The sequence below is a fragment of the Curcuma longa genome, chromosome 1 (assembly GCF_044706935.1).
Source record: "Curcuma longa cultivar G26 ecotype Majalengka, Jawa Barat chromosome 1, ITB_CL_G26_1.1, whole genome shotgun sequence".
NCBI lineage: Eukaryota > Viridiplantae > Streptophyta > Magnoliopsida > Zingiberales > Zingiberaceae > Curcuma > Curcuma longa.
Genome location: NC_133861.1, coordinates 27,020,915 through 27,028,367, shown reverse-complemented (window position 1 = coordinate 27,028,367; position 7,453 = coordinate 27,020,915).

Sequence of the window (7,453 nt, the reverse complement as noted above, 5' to 3'; positions counted from 1 at the left end):
GAGAGATATGTAGTTCTTTAAATCATGATGGTGAATATCAAAGCAAGATGGAAAGGTCACTTAAACATATGGTTTGAATCACGATGGGTGGTATCATGATTCACTACAAGAAAAACAGTCATAGACATCGGTGGAAAACCGATGTCTATGAGAAAATCGACCGATGTCTATGAAGGCGATGTAAAAGGTCTGACATTTTAGACATCGGTTTTTAACCGATGTAATATCACTCAATGACATCGATTTGTAAGCGATGTAGTACCGATGTAGTATCACTCAAAGACATCGGTTATGCAACGGTATAAAACCGATGTAATATCTGTTTAACATCAATTTTAGCAACGGTTTTTGACCGATGTAATATCACTCAACGACATCGATTTTGCAACGGTGAAAAACCGTTGTAATATCTGTTTAACATCAAATTTAACAACGGTTTTCGACCGATGTAATATGACTTAATGACATCGATTTCGCAACGGTGTAAAATCGATGTAATATCTGTTTAACATCAAATTTAACAACGATTTTCGACCGATGTAATATCACTCAACGACATTAGTTCTACAACGGTATAAAATCGATGTAATATCTGTTTAACATCAATTTTAACAACGGTTTTCGACCGATGTAATATCACTTAACGACAACGCTTCCAAACCGATGTCATTGAATTTAAAACTGTTGTAATAACACTTATTTTTTTAATGTTGTTTGTAAATTATGATCGAGCAAGATTACAAAATTATCATAATATTATAAATTCACCAAACAAATTACAAATAGAAAAGCACCGATATATTTAATCACCTCAATATTTACAAATAACACAAATATTCTTCTTGCAACATATTACATATTCCCTCAGCGTTTTCATCCTCAGAAGAAACTAATAGAATCCTCAGGGTTTACAAATAACCTTTTGACTGTTGTACTTCTTCTACAGATACAAAATCTCCATCTAGCATAGCAATGAATCATGAGCCACTCCATTCACTTACTTCGAACAGGCTTGGACCAGCAAGCTTTAAATTCTTGGATGCTCTCCGTAGCCTTCTGTACAGGGCTTGCATTCCCAGCTAACATGCCATATAGCTCAAAGGCCATCTGACAAAAAGTATAAAAAAGAAAGATTTAAAGTTGCAGCTCATAAAGTACAGGGATACCATGCTAAGATATAAACTAGAGTCCATCTCAAGTTCTTTTCTCAATTCATCCTATCAGGAAACAAAAGGAACTTGAATTTCTAATGCAGAAGATTAATTAAGCAGATATGCTAAGCTCTCGTGACAAACCTTGACGAGAACAGCACGACAAAAGGAAGGTCTGATGGGCAAACCAGACACATGGATCTGAGAAGGCTGTAGGCCATCCAACGCTGCTCTCTTTGCTACTTCCTCAGAGGGCAGTAACATCTATTGACATCAGAGTGGAACCTGATCGAACCGATAAGGTTCTTCAGTCAAATTTAACTTCATAAAAGTATACAAAATTAGTTTCACACACCATGTAGGGTGGCAGGTGTTGAGATCGGTGATGACGGTAACAAAAACAACTTTGTTTTGAAGGTTTTGCCATTTCAGCACCAACAAAGGAATGTGCTGCATGAGGGGATGGACGCTGATTATGATATCTGGCTTGTACTTCTTCAGACCGGCTTCCACTTTCCTTCAGTCATCAAGCACCAAAATCAATAATGACTGCTGCAAAAAGAATTTCTCTACGGAAATTGTTCACTGATTTGGAATTGCTATGTCAGCAGTAGAATTGCTGTTGAGAAGGATAAAGAAGAGCTCCATACTTGGTGTAGAATGATGCGATGGCAGCTAGATACAAGTTATGGATCCAACGAGGGGAGGTTCCGTGAAAGGCCATCCTCCAGAGCTGCACATGCTTCACCATGAATTTGTAGGAACTCTCCATGTTATTCAAAGGCCAACCTGCATGTTCCATGATCAAATCCTTCACAAAAACCTGCACATTGAGATAAGCAACAACAAGTTGTTACAATTCTAGCTCCTATTGCATTGATACTATGAAATAAAACCAGAGGAAACAATAATGATCACCTCTGGAGAGTGAGGATAACTAAATGCGTCAAATAATCAATATGCAAAAGGCTAATTATGTAAGCATTCGTGAACATCAGGACAGAGAAAGACAAATAACCTTTTGAAGCAGAGTTGTTTAATGCAGTAAATGTGTGTTTCAAATAGAAAATAGGTATACAAGGATATTTATTACTCAACCACACCAACACACACATGGACTTTTAAACCAACTTAATCATCTCTTTTAAGGGTTTGGATGCAGACACATTATGAGCCTCGATTTCGAACAACCATTTGACTTCCTTAGCTCTACTTCTGACGCAATGCCCATTTAAAATAGTGGGAAAAGTATTCAACTTTGGGTTTTAAGTTTGATTATCGCTTCTTGAACTGTCTAAAATTCGGTTAAATTTACCTTGTTTATTCTGTCTCCCACATCTTAAGGGTCAATTCAAATATGAATTTGTCACGGTCGGAGGCATCCCACTACTCTATGAGGTTTGTGATCTTGTCCACGAGCAATCAAAGGGAGACTAAATTCTCATTATCTTTAACTCATCACTTTCTCCTTTTCTTATATTGTGATGTAGATATCACTAAACACCATGGAAAGCAAAGTAACACCAAATCTATTTTTTGTGGGCAAGGTAATCTATTGTTTTCCTATTACTTTGTAGTTTATTCGTCGGATAGCATGATTAGAAATCAACTTTTTTTGTAGATACTAAATGTACATATGTGATTATTAACAAATTCAACTTTCAGGTATTATTTATGTACATGGAAGTATTCTACTAAAGAACATATCGATTTAGCTATCAACATGATGGTGTTGCTAATTGTGTTTGCAACCTTTTGTTTACTTTGACTAATTGACAACAAATAAAGGTGAACAATTGAGAAAGTGTGTTTTGTAAATTGTCCCTGAGAGTTGAACCAATCGAAACCGATCCAAACGAAGTGTTGCTACTCCAACTGGTTTAGGCGAAATCTTGTTCTAGATAATCTTTGACACAAAAGCTCGTTTGCACTTAAACTTTCAACAAAAATATTATTGTTTGTTTAATCGTTATAAATTAAATCCAGTTATTTGTTAAAAAATATTTTATTACTGCTATTATTTTTGTCATCCTGCTTTGATGTGTTTCTTTTGATGGTTTTCCATCTTGTGATAGGTTTTTGCGCTAGCTAGGGTTCTTTGATCCTCTCTCCCATTGAGTTTCCTTGTCTTCTTCGGAGGAATGCGCGGTGAGAGAATCTGCATCGGAAGAATAGAAGTCATCCGACAGTAGAAGGCTTCTCTTCTCTTGTGATCCTGTGATCGCTTAAGAAATCGTCTTAAGCCCATGTCTATCATGTGGAGCATCCTGCGATGCGATCGCTTAAGAAATCTTCGACAGATACCAATTGATGGTTGTATTGTTTGCCTCCTAATGCATGCATTAATTCAATCTTCAATCTCATCAGTGAATTAGTAAATTTAACATAAATAATTATATTGATTTATATTGAATTATATTATTAAAGTATTATAAATATTATTTACAAAATTATTTGTGTCAACATTGAGTGTCTATATTTTTTTATTTTATATTTAAGTTTATTTGTGATTTTCCTTACAAAAGGAGAGATTAAGGAAAGTCTCAATTGATTTATGCTCTTCTCTCCATCAATCTGCTAGTAAAATATTTCTATATTTCATTTTAAGCTTTCTCTCTACTTTAAATTTTTATACTCCAAGTTGTTATACTCTCCCCATAGTATTACTATTCAATAATTATCTGTGTCGTATATATAATCTTATTATTAAATAAATTATATATTTTTATAAATTATTATTGAATATATCATACAGTCAAATAGTTATACATTGAATGGATAAAAAGAATAAAATAAGACCAATAAATGACGGAGCTAAATGAGATAAACAAATTGAACTAGTTAAAAATGGAATAGTTATGCATTAGAAAATAAATCTATTGGGAAATTATATATGGAAAATTGGAATAGTCCCGTATTAAAAAATAAAGATAGATTGGTTTATATTGAAACACGTAATCAATTATTAAAATATTATAAATACTATTGAATGAGAGGTTTTCTTTTTCGTTGATTGAAAATTTTTTAATTATTTTTAAAATATGATTCAATGTTCTTTTTTAAAAAAAAATACCATCAACTCATAGTTAATTTTGGGTTGTAGACAGAGTGTTGATTAAGATTCTAATATGAAATTAATCATATTAATGGATATCCAATCATCGACTCGATTAGTTAGGCTTACATTGTTGATGTCTTTAGAGTTTAGAGAGAAAGAACCTTGCTCTTATACATATTGTAAATTAAAATTGTATTAACTCTTGAAAAAAATAATATATTTTTGGTTTTTTAAAGTAGATTCAATGAGGGTTTTTCTTCACGATGTAATTTTGCGGACCAATTATAAGTCAATTGAAGTCAAGACAACTCAAGTCGAGTCAACTATCCTCAATGTCGACAATGATACGCCGATGACTCATTGCCATCAACCATTGACTCAATCTGCCGTTTGATCTCCATCGCACGGTTCCTATCCAATGAGGTCGGTCTATGGAGCACCCATGGTCTCTAATAGAGTTGTATGAAAATTGGCTCCACTTGTCTCGTTGGGCATTTTATCATCTGACCTTCTATTTAAAGCTTCCCTCTACTCCTGTTTGCCTCTACTTAGACTCACGAAGATTAAGGTTTAAAATAGGTATGAGCAAGGTCATTAGTCTAATTAATTAAGACGTGCTAGCTTAATTAGACTTGTATTGAGCTAACAACAAGGGATGCCACGATGGTAGTGGAAGAGCAACAGCAGTGCTAGCGAGGACGCCACGATGGTGGTGGTTCTGCAAGGGAAGAGCGGGCATATGGCCGCCAAGATGGAGAGGAAGGTGGAGCTCCAGGATCGAACGGCGGTCAAGATGGAGAGGAAGGTGGAGATCCAAGATCGAGTGGTGGTCAAGACAAGGAGGAAGGTGGAGCTCTGAGATCAAGTGGGAGCTAAGACAAAGAGGAAGGTAGAGCTCCTTCCCATTGCTAAGAGTAAACCCAAACCCGATAAAAAGAAAATTAATGAGGTTTATCTATGGATGCTCCAGAATCATCATTAACACTTGCTGCTTAATTGTCCCCCAATAAACACCCACCTTCCTCGACCATTAGCTACCACTACATGCTAAAGTATGGCATAAGAAATCAAAGTTTCTCATGGAATATAATTTTAATTTTAACGTAAATTATTTCATCAAATCACAAATTCATAAATTTATCCATCTTAAAAATAAATACCCATTAAGCTATGTAATATTGAATAGGAAGATTTTTATTTAATTTTGTTACTCGTGTCAAATATTGAAATGTTATGTTATATCCAAATAGTATGAAGAATTTTTTGATAAAATTAAAAAAATAATAATATAAAATTATTTTAATAATTTGATTAAAATATTTTACTAAATTAATTAAATTAATCTAGTAATCTCATTAAAATTTCCTAACATGAAAAATGATAAATTATTCTTTTCAATTTGTGATTAATGAAGAAGTTTATCAGGATATACTCTAAATGTCTAAATCACAAATTCTACTTTTCAAATTATTAAATCACACATAAGATTTCTCAAAATATCTTTTCAACCACCTCCTTCATATTGTATACATAGTCAATCACTCAAACAAGCTACCAAAGAGGCCACAAATCATGGTCATTTTGTGATCGAGCCGACGGTAAAATCTTGGTTAGGCAGTCACTCGACCACTATGATTCCATGACAAAGTTGGTTAGGCAATCATTTGATCATGATTTCTGCTAAATGCTAAGTGTGATCGCTTGACTATAATTCCACGGCAAGTTTACCCACTTAAGCTATTTATTGAGCCGTCGCTTGTTGGACAAATTGAAGATAGAGAAGGTAGATGTGAAGGACGAAATGATATTTTTAAAAAACTAATATGAATTGATAATTTAAAATAAAATAGAGTATATAATTTTGAGTATTTGGGAGCATTAGTTGATGAGCAAGTAAGAATGCCGTATTAATAATCAATTTGGATAATCAGTATTGGAGGTTGTCCAACTGCAAAATTCAATAGATCATATTATCTCATTGTTCAATCATACTCTCATTGTAGCGTCATAACTTGGTTAGTTATCACAACGTACCTAACCCAAAATTTTCTCCAAGTTTTTATTCTTGTATGCAAGGACCTATATCCATGCTCATGCAGTGTTTTCCCTTGTCTATCTCTTCTCAGTTTTATTTCTTTGTGAGCAAGGATCATATATGTCATAGGCTTAGGTAAGTCTAGTAGGTCAGGAAGACTTACTAGATTAAGTTAGGTTGCTTGTTTATATGTGTATGTTTGCCTTGCAGAAATTTAGAGTTGGATGCAAGACATGTAGGATATATATATAGTGATGATAAGGATGTCTGAGGTGAGATCAAAGCTCTTGATTGTTATTGTAGCTAGTCAGTCTATCTCCCAACTCCTTTGTATACTTGGTCTCCCTTAATGAGTCATGCCAATTGGAGGATGCCACATGACAGAAATCTCTCAAAGCGAGTAAGTTGTTCCTCATAACGGTTTCTCTAGATTGAAGAGATGCGAGTCAAACTTCCTTTGGCTAAAACTTCTGCACATGAATCACTGTTATCTTTTTGCACATTTATGGATCGTCAAGGCTAGTGGACTATATTTTGCACATTTAACCACAATGTGATTTAAAGTTTTCTACATATAGTTACTGTTGGTTGGTGGCTGTCCGGAGAAGCTGTCCGGAGAAGATGCAAACTGATATGGATCGTCGAGGCTAGTGTTCAACATTATCTCTGTAAACGATATTGCTCTGCTACAAGTGCTTTTAGCATCTGGAGAGATCTATTTATACCCTTTGGTGAGTGGTTGTGTCCTTTGGGCAGGATCGATCTCGGGCGTTCGATTGGAGGGGGTTGTAACCCTGGCTGTGTCCTTTGGGCAGGATCGATCTCGATCGTTCGATTGGAGGGGGTTGTAACCCTTCAGATTGTCCTTTAATCATATCCATCAGATTTGGAGGGTTATGACCCTTCAGATTCCTTTTTTGTCATCAGCCGTCAGATTTGGATCCAAAGATCCATTCGATTTGACGCTTCAGATCAAGTCTTATCACAAATGGTCAGATTGCGACTCTTAACGATCCAATGATTCGATCTGACGCTTCAGATCAAGTCTTATCACCAATGGTCAGATCGCGACTCTTGACGATCCAACACTCCAGATCGCATCATATGCGATCTATCACACCTCTTTGATCAACGGTTATCATCCGTTCATCCAGTGAGCAGTCCAGTCATCTTTCCCTGCCCACGTGGATGTCACATAGTGTGTCAACA